This window comes from Pituophis catenifer, unplaced genomic scaffold (genome assembly GCF_029215685.1).
Source record: "Pituophis catenifer annectens isolate HBS135680 unplaced genomic scaffold, rPitCat1.0.hap2 SCAF_3, whole genome shotgun sequence".
Taxonomy (NCBI): Eukaryota; Metazoa; Chordata; class Lepidosauria; order Squamata; family Colubridae; genus Pituophis; species Pituophis catenifer.
Genome location: NW_027256883.1, coordinates 24,068,446 through 24,091,962, shown reverse-complemented (window position 1 = coordinate 24,091,962; position 23,517 = coordinate 24,068,446). Strand labels below are relative to the sequence as shown.

The 23,517-nt window shown below is 39.9% G+C and overlaps 1 long non-coding RNA gene across 1 annotated transcript; it reads right to left on the bottom strand.

Annotated features, from left to right (window-relative positions):
- Window positions 1-2,863: 2,863 nt before the first annotated feature.
- Window positions 2,864-19,678, bottom strand: LOC139315661 (uncharacterized). Its single transcript, XR_011600295.1, has 4 exons — window positions 19,573-19,678; window positions 19,343-19,480; window positions 17,538-17,622; window positions 2,864-3,008 (listed from the first exon to the last, which is right to left on the bottom strand). It is a non-coding gene; the product is annotated as an uncharacterized lncRNA (long non-coding RNA).
- Between the last annotated feature and the right edge of the window lie 3,839 nt (window positions 19,679-23,517).

The window sequence follows — 23,517 nt, the reverse complement described above, 5'->3', positions numbered from 1 at the left end:
GAGGATTAGGAAAATCAAGAGATCATGAGGCTACTTATTGCTGTCCTAGATACTGTAGTCCAGGAAAGGACGTCTGAAAGAATACAAGCTTTGTGCATTCCTATATTCAAAGATGAAATGGGCAGTGCGTAGGATTCGGGGGAAATTCGTCATGAATGAAAATCCACTTGAGAACCAATTAGATCTGGCAAGAGATTGTTTTTTTCATTAGAGTGCCAATGAGGATGCCCTCTACAAAATGTGAGTAATTAATCCAAAATCACTCAGTGAGGTCTATAGTCAATGGAGATTTGGATCTCCTGAGTCCAAATTTAAAATCTGGACTACTAAATTCTGCTGGCATTTATGTGACTAATCAAATGGCTTCCAATCACTTTCAATATACAACCAACCAACCAACCAACCCAGTGTTGTTTCTGTCCTCATGTATCTTTCTTCAATTATGATCACCTGGTCGATTCTATGATGGTTACTCATTGCAACCTTAGCTAGTGAGTGTGCCAGCAAAATGGTATCTCCCAAAATTGAGCTACTGAGAAAAAAGGAGAGGCACTCATGGAACACTTTTAGACTATCTAGTCTGGTTACCTAGTGTTCTGACCTAGGCGTCCCCAGCAGCACGAAGCCGAGTCCTCATCCCGATAAACCCCTTTTATTTAATTTACAGTAAATTTCTCTCCAGCAAAGTCTTTCCTCTCCCACAGTCTTTCAAGATAGTTCACAAGTACCGACCTTTATCAGGCTTGGAGAGTGGCCAGGCCAATATCTTTCAGATGCCATAATACTTGGCAAGAATGCAATAATGAACTAATTGTCTGCTGCAAACGCCACTCCCCTTTCACTCCTCTTTTATTCCCTCTGGGAGGAGCCATTCATCATCCACCTGTGGCTTTATTCCCAAATTGACACTTGTTCTTTAGTTGTTCCCTTCGTCTGGCAACTCTGTGCATGCTCACACTGGGAACAGGCTCCAGCTGTTTGTCTGCCTCACTGATGTCTGACTCCAAAGGCAGCTGATAACTGGTAGACGGTCCTGGTCCCCTCTCTGCCTCCGACGCAGAGCCCTCATCAGAGCCTTCCCCAGAGTCCAGGACTGGCCCATGTTCCTCCCCAACCTCCTCACTATCTGAATCTGATGCTAGATCCACTGGCTGCTGGCGGGCCACAACACCTAGAGATGACTGATAATTCTTCTTGTAAAATATCCAGTGTGTAGGTTAGATGATGGGCCTTCTCTGGCAACCTCTCCCCTGATATATCTACAATCTTATTTTATTCACATACAGTACCTGAAGCAAGGTAAAGTGGTATCGTTTCAGTGATATATAAATTAAAGAAAAATATATTTTTATACTTATCAGTAGTTGCTAGTTTACCAATGAATTTGCTACTATAATGTCAACAATATTGCAGAATGTATTATTGGAACATATCACAAAATCTCTGCCATAATAAGATGAAATTCTGCATCCCTTGATTGGTAGAAAAATTTTATCTTTTCCAAAACAGATAGATTACATGTTTTGAATAATCATTCCTTAACAAGTGGAATAATATCACTTTCCCCATTTCTTAATATACCATATTTTTCAGAGTATAAGGCACACTTTTTTCCCTCCTAAAAGAGACTGAAAATTTGAGTGCGTCTTATACTCTGAATGTAGCTTTTTCGAAGCTTTTTTTCAACCCTAACAAGGTGCTAGCGAGTGAAGCGATCTCCATGGTTTGCCTGCTTTTCTCACTGCTTCTCTCTCCAAAGATCAGTTGTGCTTTGGAAGCTGTTTTTTATCCCAAGCAGGAGATAAAAACCAGCAAACTAATGTGCTGAAGCTGACCAGACTAAGAATTCTAGCCAGATGAATACTTGGTAGGCAGAATTCCCCCCCCCCTTCATTTTCCTCCCCAAAAACTAAGCTGTGTCTTATACTCTGGTATGTCTTATACTCCGAAAAATACGGTAACTCTTTTTGTCATCACCTCCATATTTTGTACAACCACAATATCTGATAAGCATTCAAATTCCAAAGTACTTGGGTGTACAAACTTTTGGCTTGCCTGGGCTGCATTGAATGAAGAGAATTGTCTTGGGCCACATATAAAATATATAATGTAGTCAGTGTATTATAAACAACAAACTTACTGTTAAAAGTTTATGACCTTGTGAGGCAGCCTTACTAGCAGTCTAGGGCTACATGAGGCCTACAGGCTACAGTTGAACAGCTTTAGTATATATATTAACATTTAAAAATTTAAATATTTTCTGATAAGTGTACAAATATATATTAACACACAATACCCAAAACATACTAAATAATCACTTGATCATGAGTGTTAGTATGTCCTTAAATTTCTTACACTTCCCGCATAAACTCCCCCCCACCTTTATTTATCATTTTAAATACATTCTTGGCAGTGGTGGGTTTCAAATTTTTTTTACTACCAGTTCTGTGGGTGTGGCTTGGTGGGCGTGACAGGGGAAGGATACTGGAAAATCTCCATTCCCTCTCCACTCCAGGGGAAGGTTACTGCAAAATCCCCATTTCCTCCTGATCAGCTGGGACTCGGGAGGCAGTGAATAGATGGGGGTGGGGCCAGTCAGAGGTGGTATTTACCGGTTCTCTGAACTACTCAAAATTTCTGCTACCGGTTCTCTAGAACTGGTCAGAACCTGCTGAAACCCATCTCTGATTCTTGGAGAAGTATTTTTAGAGAGTCCAATATGCCCTATATACATTTTTGTTGATGGATCAACTTTAAACTCAAATGGGTAGACATTTTAAACATGGACAAAAGAACTGGAATATCTGACAAAGCCACAGCATGGATTTCAGGAGAACATATTTATTTGCAAGTCTTCCATTTTTTCAGTACAGATCCGGGGTGAGTTTCCTCATTGCCTTCAGGCAAGCTAGAACAGCTTTCTTGGGTAGAGAGAATATTTCTGCTGCAAAGATTGACTTTGGATCCAAGCCATGGCTGGCACGTTAACCAAGGAAATATTGGGAGCGCTAATAAGATCAAATAGAAGATAAAGAAGTAAAAATTCACCAGAGTTTATGAAATGCTGTAGAGTATAGGATCTAGCTCAGAACAGCCAAATGAAGATATAATTACAGATTAAACATATACTTATAAAGAGTATAATTAAATAAAAGAGAAATGAAATTTCCATAACTATTTGTGACTCAGATAGAACAAATATTAATTAAACTCAGCTTTTCCCTCTGATATCTCTTAGCTGGGTGCCCAAATTCATTTTATGTGTTACAAAATAACTTTGTAAACATTTCTAGTCTCTATACTAGAGTTCATACCAATATTTTTGTGCCTAATAGTTTCGCTTATGAATGGAAGAAAAATAATAACAGAATAAATAAAGGATTCTTTTTAAAAGAAAAAAAAACATTGTCAATTGTGCAACTGTTAAAAGGGGAATAACCAATTTAATCAATAGAAGTCAGTTGCTTTTTCTTTTCTTTTCTTTTTAAAGACATGGCTGTCAAATTACAAGCGCTTTTGTTTTTGTAGATGTAAGCAAAGCAGCTTGTCTTACTAGCGTCTCAAGTAAATCTTGGCATTGGGAAGTGCATTTTCCATCAATGCTTTCATCAAAATGGAATAGAACAAACGAGTTCCTGTTTAAGAAGTCAGCTCCGTGATCAATACTTCAACATTAACCTGATATCCATGGGATTGTTTTCTCTTCTGCTCCCTCATCATCCTTGGCATATTTGCTATTTTTGAATAACTGAAATTTCTTTTAAACAACAGATCCATGCTTCTTTGTGGGTTAAGCCGATTCAGAGAGATTATTTCAGATTATTTCAGTGCCGCTCCCTATCGTTTCAGTGTTACATCATCTATTATTGATAGCCTGAAGTATGGGCTGAAAAAGCTCTGGACAAACTCTTCCCAATCTCTTTGGATTGATCTACCTGCTCTGGTTTCCTAGGTTTGTCTGTTTTAAAGGACTACGGGAAACCATGATACCTAGTACACGAATGCAGATTTTGTGAATATTTAAACTAAATGGGGACTCATAAATATTGGATGTCCCTGTTTACAGACAGCAGCAGACAGAAAAGAGTTGGGGATTCTGATGGCCACTGCATATCTATCTATCTGTCTGTCTGTCTGTCTGTCTGTCTGTCTGTCTGTCTGTCTGTCTGTCTATCTATCTATCTATCTATCTATCTATCTATCTATCTATCTATCTATCTATCTAATCTATCTAAAAGCAAAAACCACTCACGCTGCGATCACGAAATCTCCAGAACCATAAAGCCTACAAACTTAAAATTTGACATATATGTTCCTCTTGGCTTCTAGGTGCTCGCTAAGAAAGGATTTTTCAAAATGACCATCAGATCATTAGTATTTCTTATATTATTATTAACATGCTCTGATGCTAGTTAGACATTCTACTCCCCCTCCCAACCTGAAAATAATTCTGGAGAGAATAGGATAGGGGACGCTTCTGTGGGGCAAGTCTGGGGGAGAGTAGGGGCTAGGACAGGAGAGGCTTCTGTGGGGCAAGCCGGAGAGAGAGAAGGGGATCGGATAGGAGACGTTTCTGTGGGGCAAGGCTGAGGGAGAGAAGGGAGAGGAGAGGCCGATCATACTCATTAATTTTCAAACGGTGTCGTTTATCAAGCCCGATCACGTAGTTTCATAGCGGAGCACCGATATTCAACTAGTAGTTAATAAATTTTAAGTCAAATTTGATGTTTGTATATGGACGCAATAGACCAGGGGGGGTCAAACTTGATTTCATTGAGGGCCGCATCAGGGTTGTGTTTGCCCTTGGGGCCCCGAGATGGGTGTGGCCAGCACGACATCACTCACGTCGGGGGCACCTGTGGTGGCCCAGATGCTCTGCCAGTGAAAATGGGCTCCAGAGCTCCATTTTCAGCTGCAACGGCTTCCTGCAACTGGCCTCTGGGCCTTGAGTTTGACACCCCTGAAGCAGACAATTTTAAAGGCCTCACCTTGGGAGTAGTTCCTGAGAGTTGTAGATCAATGCATCTGTGGTCTCAGAATTCCATTAATGAGCATCACTGTTTACTTTTATGATACATAAAGTATGTAGTTTAAGAAGAAAGCTATAAGAGAATGTGTGGATGGCCTTTGTGGAATCCAAACACAGGACCCAAAGGAAATCATTAAGACTCACTGCAGTATTAATTAAACAATGTGTGCTAGTGGGATTCCTCCCACAGAAAATTGAGAGAGACATCACCCAACAAAAGAGATACACTCATATTTATTCATTTCAAAAGGGTAGGAGAGACTAATACACAAGCAACTGATGATGTAAGCATCCATATTCATAAATAAAGGTTATATGATAATGGACCTCAGTCCCTTGTTGCACCCGTTTTTCTTCAGAAATCAAAATGAGAAAAATAAAGCAAGAAAGAGTAACCTTGTTTGGGAGATGGGAGCATAGTGATTTAATAAATAATAATAATAATAAAGCAGTGAAACATGGAGGAAAGCATATTTCATAAATTAAAGAGGAGGGACAGTTTAGGAATGCCAGGTGCCAAAGGAAAATATTTTTCCATTGCAAACCAATGGGATTCTTCTAATAAAATAACAGGCTGTGGCTTTATATGTCTATTTATCTTTATATGTCTATTTATCTCCTTGATTTAATCAATTCCATTCCTCTAAGAACTGATTTTTTGCACATCTTGGGAAACTGAGGAGAAGAAAGGCTGCCTTAAGAAACAATCAGAGAAGAGAGGCAGGAGCCCCCAGTAGCTTAAGAAAGAAATTTAGGATTTGCCCTAATGGATCATGCTGCTAAAAGTAATAAGTGATGATATGTTTCTACTTTCAGACTTGCAAGTGTCTATTAATGTGGCTTCCTGTCTGAATTAGAATCAGAATTGAGCTGGAAGGGACCTTGGAGGTCTTTTAATCCAGCCTCCTGCTCAAGCAAGAGATCCTATACAGTGGTGGGTTTCAAATTTTTTTTACTACCGGTTCTGTGGGTGTGGCTTGGTGGGCATGGCATGGCATGGCTTGGTGGGTGGGTGTGGCTTGGTGGGCGTGGCAGCAGAAGGATACTGCAAAATCCCCATTTCCTCCCAATCAGCTGGGACTTGGGAAGCAGAGAATAGATGTGGGCGGGGCCAGTCAGAGGTGGTATTTATTGGTTCTCCAAACTACTCAAAATTTCTGCTACCGGATCTCCAGAACTGGTCAGAACCTGCTGAATACTACCTCTGGAACTTTAATCCATTGTTTCTTGTCCTGCCTTCTGGTACTTTGGAAAATAAATTGATCCCCTCCTCTTTCTGGCAGCCTCTCAAATACTGGAATATGACTATCATGTCCCCTCTATCCTTCTTTTCTCTATATAAAAACTTGTTGTCCCCCTTCCAAATCTACAACAACCTGATGATGACAGAGAATGTGGAAGAAATGCTGTAGAAAAATAAATAAAGATATGCTAGTTTAAAATCAATATACCCTGTTTCTCCAAAAATAAGACATCCACTGATAATAAGCCCAATTAGGCTTTTGAGCACATGCACTAAAATAAGCCTCCCCCCAAAAATAAGCCCTCCCCAAAAATATTTAAACACAGAGCTGGAAATCAGGTAAAACGGCAAGAGGAGCCCCACCTTGCTCCACGCGCCCCAAAATAATAAGACCTCCCCGAAAATAAGGCCAATTATTTCGGGGTTCAAAAAAATATAAGACAGGGTCTTATTTTTGGGGAAACATGGTAGAAGCCCATCCATAGCATTTTCTGTTTTTTGTAATCACTTTTATTGCAAGATTTTATCTGCAACTGCTTTTATTTCTCTTGTGACAACAAGCAAGTCTTTACATACATACATGTCACACCATTCCTTTTTAGGAATAAGCAGTTTTATGCAACGTGCAGAAGACGGAATAAGAGTAAATCAAAGAAATTAAAACACCAGAGAAAAAAGGAAAATCAATGTGTCTCTACCTGGTTTACATCAGCACCATGCAGTATATCTCTTCATGCCTTTCTATGCTTGCAGACCACTTTCTGAAAATTCCACCACTTCATATATTTTCAGGTCCTCTTTAAGCTTATCCTCTTTCTCTATATGAAGACATCATCTCATTATCTAGCCCATTTCAACTGCCCATATCCTTCCTCCTGTCACCTCCCTAGTAGCTTTCAACAATCAGATCCAGTCTCTAGGTGACGGGGCTGATGGTGCAAAAAATCCTATCTACTTTATTTTTGGGTCTATTAGATGCACTCCCCCCCCCAAGTGGGTGGAAATGTCTGTGCGTCTTATAGAGCAAACGTTGCTGAAGCTCCGCCCACCCGCCAGCCCCCATCCTTCAGCCTCTGCTTCCCAGCAATTTGCCTCCTTGCAGTAAACAACAAAAAGCCTGGTCAGCTTCAGTAGAGCCTGATTTAGCATGAGCAGCTGATTGGTAGTTGGATCAGCCTCCCGGAATACCGCTGATCAGTGTTCCAGGCTGTGGGGATTGCTACTGCCCATTGCTGCCATCACCACTGCGCATAGCCGCCATCTATTGCCACCTCCACGTGCCCCATTTTCAGCCTCTGCATGTCCCGTTTTCAGCCTGTTCCATGGGGTGAGGATTGCCGCTGCCACCTATTGCTGCTGAATGGCATCGGCAGCAATAGGCGGTGGCAATTGCCGCCACCTGGAACAGGCCAAAGATAGGATGCGTGTAGGCTGAAAATGGGGCACACGGAGGCAGCAATAGGTGGCAGCGATAGGCGGCAGCAATTCCTGCAGCTTGGAACAGCTGATCAGCAGCATTCCGGAAGGCCGATCCAACCACCAATCAGCTGCTCGTGCTAAATCCAGCTGTGCTGAAGCTGACCAGTTTGCTGTTTGCTTCAAGGAAGCAAATTGCTGGGAGGCAGAGACAGATTTTTTTCTTGTTTTCGTCCCCAAAAACTAGGTGCGTCTTATAGTCTGGAGTGTCTTATAGTGCGAAAAATATGGTATTTCCTTAAGATTTACAAGTTGGATAACTTTGCAAAGCAGGTGTCTGTTGTTTCTAAAGCACTTGTCCAACCAAAGTTCAACTGTAAGCAAATTAAAGTGGAGGTCAACAGCTATCCTGCAAATTTAAATTGCAAATTTGTCATAGGGCCCCAACAACCAAGCATCCTTCCATAAAAACAATATGCTGCTTAAATAAACAGGGCTATCAAATGGCAACCTGCAGATGCAGTAAGTATGGACATGTACAGTATTACCTTTTGCTGATCCTGTGGTAACTAAATGAGGATTACCTGAACATATATTCATCCATCTATCCATCCATCCATCCTCTATCCATCCATCCATCCACAGATTCTTCTGTAACTTTCCTTCCTCCTGTTTATTAACTCATGTCAATTTATTTTTCTTACAATGCATAATATTGAGAGCCAGTTTGGTCTAATGATTAAGGCACCAGCTAGAAAGTAGGAGACTGTGCATTCGAGTCTCATCTTAACCATGAAAGCCACTGGGAGACTTTGGGCCACTCACACACTCTCTCTCTCAGCCCAACTCACCTCCCAGTGTTGTTGTTGTAGGAAAAATAGGAGGAAGAGGTGTGTTGGATACGTTTACTGCCTTGAGTTTTTCATGACAATAATAAAGGCAAGATACAAATAAATAAATAAATAATATTCCTGGTCTTATGGTTGCCAAAAGATGAACTTGTATTTATTGACTTCTGCCGCTATTTAAACAGAGTTGTAAGATTATATTATAGCCAGACTCAATATAAGTACTTTTAGTCTTCCTATGGATTTGGTTTCCTGATATGGCTCAAGGTTATATCAAGGATATGACTCAGCCTTCCATCCTCGGAGGTCGGTAAATTGAGGACCCAGATTGTTGGGGGCAATATGCTGACTCTGTAAACTGATTAGAGAAGGCTGTAAAACATTGTGAAGCTGTATATAAATCTAAGTGCTATTGCTATTGCTGTATGGTAGGACTAATACCAAATTTCTCCAAACATTTAGCTTTAGTCTATAGCAATGTAAATTAGGTACTTTATCACTACTATTACTATTTTTACTTATATCTCACTTTTTGTTCAGTCATTCAGCCTTAGTTTAATGCATTTAAATGCTGAGGAACATTCAGAATATCCTTTCTAGCATGTCATTTATAACCTGCCAATGGGAATCTTGTCACGGAAAACAGGAACTCTTATTTATGTTCTTATTTATTGGATGGGTGGATGCAGCAAGTAGACAATGATAAAATCAGATATACTGCATTTCATTCATTGTAGTAGGATTCAACTGTATACTTTGCAGTTAGATGCTTTAAATATGTCATCATGAAATTTCTACTGCGCATATAAATCACTGGCATTATCTTTATAAAAATCCAATCAGAACTGTGCTTGAGAAAAACTAAGGAAGTATAATGGCTTACAGCGATCGCTAGCAGTGAATCCTCATTTATTTGGGATAGAAAAGTAAGCTTAAAGCCTTCCACTGTGTATGACAGGATAGATGTTCAGCTTTGTGGTACATTAATCCAGAAAACCCCTTTTATATTCATAAAATTAATATCTCTTCCAGAGAACACAGAAGGGTTGTTTGAACAGATACTTCTTAGATGATTAACTAAGTCTCTGTGCCCTTTGAAGGGACAAATATACCCATTTCTGAATTGGGTACAGTTGACATATGGGATTTAGTAAATGATTGTCAGAATTCATAGAACTTAGATAGGTAAAAGGTCTTACTGTACCAGATCAAGAATCCATTTAGTTCATTATTCCGTTTGCAATGGTCACTAACTATATGATTATGGAAATTCCAAAAATAGGGTAATATCCTTCCTCAGAAATGGGGATGTTCTTTTAATGTTTGTTAAACAACAATTCTGTATTTATTGCCAGTGCACAATTGTACAGATACTCTGAATGCATTATAAGAATTTATCTATAAGAAATGGTAGTCAAGGTCTGTCTTTTAATTCTGGAAGTTTGAAGATATGGACTTCAGGTCCCAGAATTCCACAGTCACCACATTGGCTAGAGAATTCTGGCAGTTGAAATCCAGATATCTTCAAATTTATTTATTTGATATATTTATTAAATTTATTTAGATTAAAAGCTTGTATTTTTTTAAAAAAAAATATGTAAATGTAGGCATTTATTATAAGAAGCAAACTTTAGTGCAATCATAACGTTAAGGATTTTGGCAACAATATTTAGAAGCCCATCTGACTCTCAAATGAATTTAATCTTGATCTAATACAGACAGTGTGGGCAATTATTTTTGATCCAAGGGTAATATGTGACTTTTAAAAAACAGGCCATGACTAAAATAAAATATTGTTTTAAAGTAAATTACTTTTACATTACTAGTTATGCCTGAAACTTCCTTAAAACATATATAATCCAGTTGGCATTCTGGAATTATCTTTGTACATAATTCCTAAAATAATTAATAGTTTATATTCATGTTATATATGCACTGAAAATGTATGTAACAATAGATATGATATTTCATATTTTTTTTGATATTGTCCTAATATTAATTTGTGAAGAAACTTATTGTTTTGTATTGGATATGATATGATATGATATGGTATTATATTATATTATATTATTCTGGTATGGCATGGCATGGCATGGTATGGTATTACATTACATTACACTATATATTATTAACATTATGAGTATTGATAAAAGTGTGCGAGAAAACATTGCTCTCTATTTTTGTTATTTTCAGGAATAAATAAACTGTTTATGAACTAGTGGAAATATTATAATAAAGAAAGGCCATGTAAAAATTATCACTTAATTGAAATAATAATGTGGTTTATTTAACTTGTGGAGAAAAATCTGACATTGATTTGCAGTATTTATAACTAAATTAATGGGCATGACTATGTGCTCTGCTAAAGTCAGTCTCTAAAATATGTAAAAAAAAGTTAGAAATGAAAATGATGTCTTTACCATAATAAGTAGGAAAAGCTAACACATTACAGAAGTTATGAGGTTTTCGTATCAGTTTGTCCTTGGAATTTCAGAAAAGGGCATTCAACAATCACAATTTTTTCCACTTTTAAGCTTCAATAATAATGGAGAATGATAAACTGTGCAGCCTTTTTGATTCACTTCAATTCCAGCATCATTTAAGGAATAGAATCTGGGAATCTGTGAGTTAAGAACAGATAAAAATATTTTGTTATGCCTCTAAAAAACTTATTTAGCAACACTTGCTAAATACTGATAGTGAAATTAAGAAATTTATATAACTATTACTTATAACTATTGTTAAACTGAAGCAAGTTTATTACTCTATTAGTCTTCATTGTTGCATTTTAATGTCTTCAAACTGGTACTTCTATGACAATAATGGTCCAAATTTTCTTCTATTAGAATTCTATGCTATTTTTAACATAGTAATCTAACACTCACATTACATTACACAGTGTTGGTGCTCATCTTTACATTTCCTCTTTTGACAAAACATAATTTAAAAATTAGAGTTAGGTGAACTTAATGTCCATAGCCTCTCTTGTTTCCTACATAATTCCAGTTAGAACTACATTTGGCCGAGATATGGATTGAGGTTATTGATCATGATAAAGCACAGTTGCCTATCTTGTGAAATCATAAATCATGGTTTGCCAGTCAACCTCATTTTACCAATATCAACTTATACTTCACACCAAACCAAAATCAAAATGCCACATTGTGATAATCATTAATATGTTTCAATTTGGTTTATGCTTCAAGTAAACACATTAGCTTGTTTTTAGCTTAGTGATATACAAACCCATTCAATAAAACATAGTTAGATACTGAAGCTCAAATCCTTTGGCCAGCAAATGAGAACACTCATTGGAAAAGAACTTGATGTTGGGAAAGATTGAAGGCAAAAGGAGAAGGGGATGGCAGAGGATGAGGTGATTAGATGGTGTGATTGACACAATGAAAAAAAATTGGGCTAACTGGGGAGATAATGGGGGGGCTTGCATGCAGGGGTGGGATTCAGCCTATTTGGACGGGTTTGGGTGAACCGGTAGCTCTGACGATCAGCTGAGAGCGAACTGGTTCGCTCTGACAATCAGGTGGGCCCGCCGATTTGCCCCAGCGCTATACTGACCTAAATTTTCTTTGTTTGAAGCCCAGCTGATAGGTGCGGCAGAGCGGATTGCCACACCTCAGCTGTTTTACTCACCGGGGCTGCAGTAGAAGGTAAGTTTTAGAGCTGTTTTCAAACGCGCTGCGTGAGCGTGTGCTCAGCGAACCGGTTGTTACACTGGTTGAATCCCACCATTGCTTGCATGCTATGATCCATGGGGCTACGAAGAGTCAGCCATGACTTAACAATTGAACAGCCAAAACATAGTTAAACAAGCTATATTTAGGAAGACCAACAAACCCCGTCCCTGTCTGTGTGAGGGCTTACTGTAATTTGCTAAAATTTCAATCTGGAAGTAGTCATATAACTGTCAAATATGTATTACCCATTTACCCATTGTACTCAGAATGTTAATATATTTTCTGTATTCTGACAAGACTTTGCATTGGCCCCATTAGCTTAAGGGAAGTGGATTCCCTGATTTTGTCTGTCCTCCTACCAAGCACCACTGCTTAGTGAGCAGCTCAGGAAACATCTAGTATCTGGCAGAAGGACTCTTGAGAGAGTTTTGTGATTTGTTAAGACTTGCTTTCATTTTGTGCAAGGGTTCAAAGGCTGTGAGAATGATAACAGGCTGCTTGAGCTTGTATGGAGTGGAAAAGTGGTGTAGGAAGTAAGCACCCATCCCTCTCCTAGAAAAATGAAATATTCTAGGTCCAGGAAAGACTAAAAAGGCAGAATATTGTATTTTCCCTAAAGGAGAAACATGTTTCTAAAGACATAAACTTAGAGCCTCAGCTCCCTGCCCCCCACAGCAGATATTTTGGTGCCAACCTATCTACAAGACAAAGGCTGGGCCAGTTTATCTACAAAAGACATGGCCCTCACAACATGATAAGATTAGCCCTCACTCAAGATCCAAACCAGGACAAAGCCATTAAGCCATAATAGGAATTGCCCAAAGCTCCTTCATTATATCATCACCCAGCAAGATTCAACCAGGGCTCGGATTCAAGACAACCTACAAAGTTACGCCTGCATAACCCCATGAGAGTCTGACAACCAATCAGAGTACATTTCTTACATAGGAACAGGAAGCTCCAAGGCGGGGCCTAAGAGAGGGTATAAATCTCTCTCCCTCTCGCTCACCTGGTCCTGTCTACCATTAAACCATCTTTCCAAATAGTCTCCATGTTTCCAGTGTCTTTCTTCTCAGTTCTTGGAACTGAACCCAGATGGACATTTCTTCCAACAGTGGGAGATGTTTCCACCCCCCTTACTAAACCTCCATAATCTTGTGATCAGAAATATGGTAAATAAAAGTCAGCTCTCTTTCACCCCTTCTGCTTTGTGCCAGCTCTAGCAACCTCAGACTCAAGGACAGGGAAGTGGGCAGGAAAAATAGGGTGAGATAGCTGAGTTACTTAGAATGCTTTAGTACTCTGTATACATTAAGGAATACATTTTAATAAAAATAAAGGTAGAATTCCAATAGCTGTGGTTTAAATGAGACTGTAGCCTGAGTGAGCCCTGCTTTAGTGTATTTTAGGCTGTGAGAACCGAACAGTTTACTCCTTGGTGTGATTCCTTGTGATTGCTATTCCAGTAACAATAATGCTGTAGCAGGATGCACAATTTGCATAACTTTATTTTTTAAAAAGGAAGATAAAAAACAATATAATGTAAGAAAAAAAATCAAAGGGAAAGCTGAAAGTGGAAGAAAGAAAAAAAGTAAAAACAACAGAAAAGAAAAAAATATATAAAGAAATAGTTTCTGATTTTCTTTACAGCAGTCATAAATAAAATTATAAATTTACCTCTGATATCATAGTAACAATGCTGCTTCCTTTTTTCTATAATCTATCCTGTTTAATTATTAAATAGCATAAATCCTAAATTCATTTTTTTTTTGTTTTATTCAATAAACCGACAAGGGGTTTCTTGTCAGCTCTAAATGTAGACAAATGTCTTTTCTCTGATCAAAGAAGTCAACATAGTTCCATCATCTTCACTACTCTTTGTGGATAGTGCTGAATTTTTCCATCTTTAAGCAAATTCTTTGCAGCAAAGTCTAAACAAAGGTAGGGTTACCTTTGTTCAGCCTCAGCCACAATAGGAATTGCCCAATGCTTAACGCATTGTAAGCTGCCCTGAGTCTCCGGAGAAGGGCGGCATATAAATTAAAGAAAAAAAAAAAACAAGCCCCTTCATTGCATCAGCCAAACTTCAACCAAACCTGGGAGCTCAGACAACCTACAGAGCCAGCTATGATCCCTACAACAGCCAATAGAATACATGTTCTTGCACAGGAACAGGAAGCTCAAAGCCCAAGAGAACGAATAAAAACTCCTCACTTTCAACTACATGTAGTCAGCTGCACCAGAACCATGTGCTTGGTGGTTCTGTTCATCATTAAATCATCTTTCCAATCGGCCTCCATGTTTCCAGCGTCTTTCTCCTGACTTGGAGCTGAACCAGATGGATATTTCTTCCAACAGTCCAGATTTGTGCTTGATAATGTTACTATTCCTCAACCACGTTTTTTCTCCATAACTTGATTCTTCTAACTGCAGAAGTTGAACCTGAATTGCCTTCTGTATACCATTTATTAGAGCTGCTATAGAACACACTATTTGTACCACTGGTGGGTTTCAAATTTTTTTACTACTGGTTCTGTGGGTGTGGCTTGATGGGTGTGGCATGGCTTGGTGGGCGTAGCTTGGTGGGCATGACAGGGGAAGGATACTGTAAAATCTTCATTCCCTCCCCAATCCAGGGGAAGGTTACTGCAAAATCCCCATTTCCTCCAGATCACCTGGGACTTGGAAGGCAGAGAATAGATGAGGGCAAGGTCAGTCAGAATTTTTACTACCGATTCTCTGAACTACTCAAAATTTATGCTACCGGTTCTCCAGAACTGATCAGAACCTGCTGAAACCCACCTCTGATTTGCACACAATGAAATCACTTCCTGTTGAATACAAATGTGTTTTACTCATCTGTCCATGCTCCCAATGCAAATAATTTATTCTTTTATTTTTAGGGGTATTAAAAATAATTATTTTAAAAAGCAGAACAATGGATAAATAAATAAAACCAAACTCTTAAGCACTGCAATTAAACCAGGACAAACTTGGCTACAAATAGAATTCACAAAATTAAGCATTCCTCTTATTCATGACTGCTAAATACATCATTAAAGTGCGCACTGCATTTTCTCTAGAATATGGAGAACAAAGGGAGCCATATAGAAATGATTGTCCCAAGAAGAGTTTCACAAACAAAGGTCAATCTCTGACACCGCTGTGCTCTAACAGATGTTGTCTCCAAGAAAAAAAATTATATAGATTTCAGGGCTTATGAAACATATTGGAACCTACATTCATCCAGGAAATTGTAAAATATTAAAATACGACTATATTTTAGTTATGACTGCTTATATCATTAGAATCACTTGGGTATACCAGACTGGATCAAGAATGAATGATCTTCTCTATTTATGAAACAACACTGAAAGATAGACAATTTTCTTCTAGATAGGAGTCAAACTTAATTTATTTATATTGGTGTCTAAGGGGAAGTATGATGGCTATGAACTTGGAAGGAAAAGGTCAAGTGTTTTTGCTCAAAATGAATGCATTAATCCTGTCACAAGTCTAATGTTTCTCTTTAAGTTCTTATTCATAAATATACAATGGGAAAATCAAGGATTATTATTTTCATTGAATTTTGGTAGCATAAACTTGATCTATGAGAACAGATTATGCAATTTGACAAACCATACGCTGTCCATCTATACCAAAGTTCAATTGAGCTAATATTAGCTCCCTTACATAGTTGCTTCATATTTTTTTTTTTACCTTATGCCTGCAACTTCTTTGATATTTTTCTTCATGGTGTTTTTAATGTTTATTATTCTTAAAGAGATAGACCGGGTGCCATTTTCTGTTGTACAACTTTCTAGCAAGTTAACTTTGCCTGAATTTGCACATTTTCCTTCTGCCTGACACAAATTCTGCCATAATGTCTTTATTTGTGATTTAATTGAAGCATAGAAATCTAGAGAGAAAGACCATTAATTAATCATTTGGCATCTGCAAGGGGCCAACAACATCATATGTCAATTATCATGATGCAAATTAAATAAATCATGCAATTTGCATAATATTACCTGCTATATAACACTAATACAATGGCATCATGTCTCCTGTAGGGTCATTGTGGCTTCTATAGGACATCCAGGATTAATGAAATGCAGGACAATTACCTTGGACTGCTAACTCAATGCCAAATAAATAAAAAAATGTTACTTGTGAAGCCAAATTCTCTTTCAGAAAATTGAAAGAGAAGATACTTACCTACATGTATTTTTTTGCATGGCATGTGTTACCAGAGGCTTGCTTTGCCATTTTGTGTACAATAAAAGTTGCAGTACATCCTATCCTCAAAACGACGCTATAGAGCACTGCACACCAAAACAACTAGACACAAGAACAATTTTTTCCCCAAACGCCATCACTCTGCTAAACAACTACCATATTTTTCGGAGTATAAGATGCACTGGAATATAAGACGCACCTACCTTTTTTGGTGAGGAAAAGAAGAAAAAGAAATTTCCCTCTGCCTCTGCACAATTTTGCCTTGTTGCAGCAAACAGCCTGCTTTACTTTCATTTTCGTTTTCAGCATAGCTTGACTAGCACAAGGAAAAAAAAATCTGCTCCAGCAATTTACCTCCTTGCAGCAAGCAGCAGAGCCCTATACAAAACAGCTGAGAGCAAATCAGCTGAGAGTCAGGAGGCCAATCCAATCAACTTGTGCTAATTAGACTGTGCTGAAGCTGAAAGGAGCTGTTTTTTTCTTGCTGTTTGCTTGCAAAGCGGTAACTGCTGCGAGGCAGAGGCCAAAGGGTGGGGACCAGTGGGTGGTAGGGCTACATTCGGTGTATAAAACGCACCTACATTTTCACCCCTTTTTAGTGGGAAAAAGGTACATCTTATACTCCGAAAAATACGGTAATTCCCTCTAACTATTTACTAAATCTGCATTTTACTATTAGTCTTCTCATCCTTCTTATCACCCATCTCTTCCCACTTATGACTGTAACTTTGTTGCTTGTATCCTTGTGATTTATATTGTTTCCTTGTATGATTTGATTGCTTATTTGTACCCTATGACCATAATTAATTGTTGAGCCTTATGATTCTTGATGAATGTATCCTGTCTTTTTATGTACATTGAGAGCATATGCACCAAAGACAAATTCCTTGTGTGTCCAATCAAACTTGGCCAATAAAGAATTCTATTCTATTCTATTCTATTCTATTCTATTCTATTCTATTCTATTCTATTCTATTCTATTCTATTCTATTCTATTCACATACAAATGCTTCATATAAGTTTTAATACAACCATAGGATTTTCTCTCCTTAATGACCATTCCTTACCACCATTCTAGATGTGCTCATATAGTGTTTATAGTGAGGAGAACATCCTGCTCTTCTGCTACATTGGTCCACGCCAGGCTTGAACCTGACATCAGAGGAGAGAGAGAGAGAGAGAGAGAGAGAGAGAGAGAGAGAGAGAGAGAGAGAGTCCTCAGCTCGGCTCCTGTCTCTTTAACTTCCAGCAATTCCCCCCTTCCTTCCTCCTCGTCTATTTTTAGCTCGCCTCTTGATGGTAGCATCCATTTCTTTCCTTCTTGCGTCCCCCCTCCCCCCGCCCGTCCCGTTTTCCCTCCCTCCACTTCAATGGTACTTTCTACACGGGGAAGGTCAGCCGACTGAGCATGCCCGAACGTTGGCTCGGCGGCTCCAAGAGGCCGGGATGCGCGCTCGGCTAATCCCATTCAACTGGGAAGAGGGCCGTGGCGCACGCGCTCGCTCGTTCTGACTGGCTGCCGGGGCTGAGCTGAGCGAGCTTCTGCGAGGAAGCAGTCAAGCGGACGAACGCGCCCCCCACCCCACCCTCCCGCTCTTCTCCACCGCCGGCGCCTCCACGGCACAAGTAAGTTTTTTCTCGGCTTTCTATACCGCCTCCCCTCCGTCTTCCTCTCGGTCCCTGAAGTCGCAGGGGCGGGGAAGGAAGCGGGGGGGGGGGGGGGTTGTCCGTAGCGGTTACCCCAAAGCAGCCAAAGCTTCCAGGCGTTTTAGCAGAAGCTCGAAAGGGCTTAGCAAGCAAGGGAGCTGTCCGCTCGACGGGGCTGGAGACAAAGCGAAGGGACTCGTCGCGCGCGCGCGCGGGGCTCCGGTTTCCTAACCCGGTCGGGATAGTTTCCTCAGCTTGGAGAGAGAGAGAGAGAGTCCTCTCGGGAGGCTCGCTGGCCACCGTATCGCCATGTTCTTGGGCTTTTACTTCCCTCCCTCCCTCCGCCTCAGGCTGGAGGGTTTACTAATATTCCGTTGACGCGCGGAGCTCCGGCTCCGGCTTCTCCGGTGCGCCCGCGTGCCCAATTTCGGTTCTCCGGCCACTTTGCTGATTTTTCTGGAAGGAGGGGATCGGAAGGGAAGAAGCGAAGGTCGGCCGTGTGGAGAAAGAGTGGGGGGGGGAATAACGGGGGTATAGGATAAGGTGTTTGTTTTTGTTTTTTTGCGGGGCTGTCAGAAAAGGTTAAAATAACCGGCAGGGGCCGGGCAGAGAAGAGAAGGTGGGGGAACGACTGAACTCGAAGCTTCAAAAGCGCTTGGGCAATTCCACGCGAGAGTGTCCGGCGTGGAAAGGGGGTCGGGTGCTGCTGGTGGAGGGAAAAAGAAGACACCCCTCCACCTCGTCCCCCGCGCATCCAACGGCAGTGGCGAGTTGGCTTTTCCCGACTTCTCTCGCCCGGCGCTCGGCTATGGAGAATGGCGCTCGGGAGTTTTACGCCAGTGACCCGGGCTGAGTGGATTAACGCGGCCGGCCGCTTGCGCAAACCGCAGTACCCGAAGCCTTAAAGCCTACGACTCCTGACCCATTTTTGGAGAGAGAGAGAGAGAGAGAGAAACAAACAAACACCAAGAAAAAGCAATTTCGTTCGCCCGGAGGAAGGGAGGGGGGCCTTTGGACTTCCTTCCTTGCATGAAATGCAGCAGCTAGAGATCTGGGGCCGGATGGTGTAGTTAGTTAAGTAGACCCCCTTGCCTTAGGACAGCCATGCCCACCTAAGCGTTAAAGATTGGGAGCCCGGTTGGGATGGCACAGCTTCTGTGCCCGGGGTGGGTGGGTGGGAGATGGGGGTGCTTTAGATTAGCATTTATGGGGTCAATGGCTCTACCTTGCCAACCCCATGCTGCTTGTTGGGCTGGTGACCAGCTGGTGGTGTCTGGAAAGCCTTGTGGCAGGAGAGCATCAGCCGGAGATCTTCCTCTCCCGTGGCACATCCATGCTTTGCTTCCTCTCGGGGAAATTCCAGCTTTTGTGAATGAATAAGAGAAAAGTATTGACTCTCTTCCCCCATTCTACATTCAGGGTCCTCTCTGGAAGAAAGGAAGGTGTCTTAGATACCTGCAGCATAAATTTGTAGTGGGTCTTCAGCTGGTCTCCTGGTTCTTTCTGCAGGTGTCAGAATAATGCTGTGTTTTTTTTTCCCTGAAGCTCAGTGCCCTCTTGGTCAATCGGTCCCTCTCATAGCGCAGGCTCTGGAAATATGCATAGCTGGTACGAAAACAGTGTTGACAGTGTTATGGTGCCAGAGATGTCATAACTGAAGGGAGACTTTCACAGGGTTAATGCACCCAGGCTTTAAAAGTAGTAAACTCCAGGAGTCGACCGTGATGTTGCCCATGCCAGACTACATGTTAGGTTAAACAGTACTTGGCATTCAAATTAAATTACACAATTATACAAAGCATGCCATGGGTGGGGGGTGGTGGTGCAGTAGAATGAGTAACTAAGACAATAGAAATGGAATTCAGACTTGATATATTAAAGATGCCTCTCTGGGGATTGAAAAGCAATTTATAACTTGGCTTGGAAAATATTAAAGTAAACTCAATCCTTCTTCTTGCTTCCCAGTTTTGACTTACCGGTGTATAAGTGGTATAAACAGTAAAGAATGCATAACAAATGGATTTTTAAATATGATTTTGAGCAGAGCTATAAGATGGTAGCACTGAGGAAAACAACTTATGTGTACACACCCCCTATATTAAATATACTGCCTTTCTAAATTGCTAAAAAAAATCTATAGAAACTAAAATTTGATTTTTGCTAAGCTACAGTTGAATTGGGAAGAGAATCAGAGAACTGAAAATGATATTTTCTTTGATTAAAAAGATATAAATAAAACAACTGTTTTACTTCTGATATATTTAAATTGCCTTTTGTAAGCAAGGTAGCTGTCTTATTAAAACAAAAATTAATGAAAACTAATGCTGTTTAGTTATTTATAGTTAACCATTTGTAAATGATTGGGAAATGGAAAAAAATGTTTCTTTTTCAAAACTTTGGATTGAGAAAAAGACCAGAATGGAAGTATCAGTTTTGCAAAGCTTTTAATTGGGTCTAATTAGTTTAATAGGTTCACATAGGATTCATTAAATTACTTCTTTTTGTGACAACTAGCTTATTGTGATGGCTTTGTGAATCATAATAATGTTTTGGGTTCATTTTTCTTTAAATTTTAGTTAGAGCTGTCAATGAGCAGAATGTGTCATGTTTCTGTCACAAGTGAAACTGATAGCTGTGAACCTCAGTGAAGTGATGTTCTGATAGGATGATAGAGGTTCAGATGCAACCCAATAATGTCTTTAAAATGTGCTTCAGCATTTTTTCCTATAAAAGTGACTGACTGCCAAGCAGCAGTGAAAGTGTACTCCAAGATAAGTATTATAATATATTTCTGTGCTCTTCACACTCTGATTCTCTAGAAGGGTCTTGCTTAATTGGTGCCCTCCAGATGTTGAGATGATACACTGCAGAGGTCCTAATCAGCTCTGCTAGTAGTTATGTCTTTGAAGAACTTCAGGCTACAAAATGTTAATATTGTAGAAGGTTGTTCCAGAATATGTTATTGCTTTCTGAAATTTAGAATGGTCGATGGACATCTAGCCTATTCCAGATGCTTTTGTCCACAGCTCCCTCAGTCCACCTAGTTGGCTCTGGAAGCTAGGGCTGACATCTGAAAAACTAGACTGAGTAAGAAGCATAGGACGTTTTCATCTTTTCTTAATTGGGAAATGTTTTATGACTGTAGTGACTCAGTCAGATCAATGACTGTGTGAGGCAAGAATTTTTAGAAAATATACAGAGACGTTTATTTTTTATGTGTTTAACAGCTCGAGTTTCTATAAATGCATTTTTAAATAATTTTGGTTATTATGAATTATGGAATTTGAGACCTTCAAAAACCCATATTATTTAGAAGTTATATACAATATGCGTGAGCACATACAGACACAAGATCTCTCTCTCTCTCTCTCTCTCTCTCTCTCTCTCTCTCTCTCTCTCTCTGTGTGTGTGTGTGTGTGTGTGATGTGTTAGATGCTGATTACGTGTGAAAGTTGACAGCAGGATGTGTGCAGCTCATAAATAAATGTCCTCCCACTTAAATCAAGTCTTATTTCAAGGGTTCTGCTTCTATGAATTTGCAGAAAGTTTTAAACTTTCATTTGTTTAAAATTATTGCATCAAGGGATTTCCTTATAGTTTGTTTTTAAAGACAAAATTTCAGGCATATTGCCAGTCTACAACTATACAAGTAGTCCTTGACTTACAACACTTCATTTAGAAATGAACTGTTTAGAAAAAAAATGACCTATCACCATTTTTCAGTTACCACCTTTTCACAGTTACAACCTTTGCATCCTCATGAATATGTGATCAAAATTTGGACGCTTGGCAGATGATTCATATTTATGACCTTTGCCTTCTAACAAGCAAGGTCAACAACTGACTTACTAATTTATCTTTAATGATTCACGTAACAAATGAGGCAAGTAAGGTCTTACAGTGGATCAAAACTCACTTAACAAATGTCTCACTTAACAACAGAAATTTTGAATATTCTAGTCGTAAGTTGAGGACTACCTGTATATTACTAAATAGAAGCTTCTAGTAATGGATTAAAAAAAAAAGGAACTGAGGTTATATGCTTCTCTTGCACACACACATCCCTCCCCTGGGAATATAGCTACATATTCTAGATATGAATATAATAAATTTCAGAAGTCTTAGTATCAGCTTTGGAAGCCATATTAGCACCAGATGCTTCCCCGCTGCCAACTTCTTGTGCTTGGGAAAGTGGGAGGGGGGATTTAGAGGAGTGACTGTAGTTAGACATAATAGCATTCTTCTCTTCGGTCAGGGTCATAGTGGTTATGCATCTAGAGGAGGAGTGGTTGCAGGGATGGCTCTAGTTGGGATGGATGGTGATTGGGCCATGTGACGTGATGGGTGCAGGGCAGGGGTGGTTCTACTTACCTTTACTACTGGTTCGCAGTGCACGCGCACACGCTTCTGCACATGCGCAGTTCACCTATGATGATGTCTGGGTTGGTGGGCAGAGCCTCCCGCCGGTTTTACTACCAGTTCTTGCGAACGGGTTTGAACCGGGGGCAACCCACCACTGATGCAGAGGCTGGATTTGGGGTTTTGATTTACTGAGGGAAAACCAGAATTCTCTGTCAGGGCGCTGATTAATCCCATTCTCCTTTTGGGATAATCGCACCTTGATTACGAGGGGTGGATCGAGACCTTTTCCTTGCAAGTATACTTTAAGAAAACAAAACCCGAAGATATATTCTAAGAAAACTCATTTATTTGTTATAAAGAAAATAAAACAACTAACTGATCTAATTAGTTACATTTTGAAAAAGTTCATGCCGGCTATTTCTCAGCCGGACCTTTCTGGCAAGAGAACAAAGGAAAGAGTGAAGTCGAAGAAAGGAATGCGGATACACGTAATATCAGTTACTGATAACAAAAGTTGGCAAACTACAGAAAGTCTGACAGTCCAGAAATAATGAGCTCTGCTGGTAAATAAAAAAATGCAGTGACATTCTCAGTTTCAGGTTTTCCCAGATGTGCCAGTTTACCTTCTCTAATAAATGGAACTTTGAGAAATGCCTGCCTTGGAGTTTTACTTGGAGTTGGGGACTTTCTGGAACGCTGAGACTTAGTACTTCTGGAACAAATACTCAAGTACTGTATGGGTAAAATGGAGCTGGTATAAAAGTTATAGAGAACCAGTTTGCTGCAGTGGTTAAGGCACAGCCTAGAAGTCAGGAGACCATGAGTTTTAGTCCTGCCTTAGGCATGAAGCCAGATGATTGATCTTGGCCCAGTCACTTGCCTAGGAGGGAGGCCAGGGCAAACCACTTGTAAAAAACCTTGCCAAGAAATCTACTGAGATTAGCCCAGGCAGTTGCTGGGAGTCAACAGTGACTTGAAGGAAATAAATAATAAAACAAGTAATTACACAAACACAGACATACATTTTTTGTGTTTTTA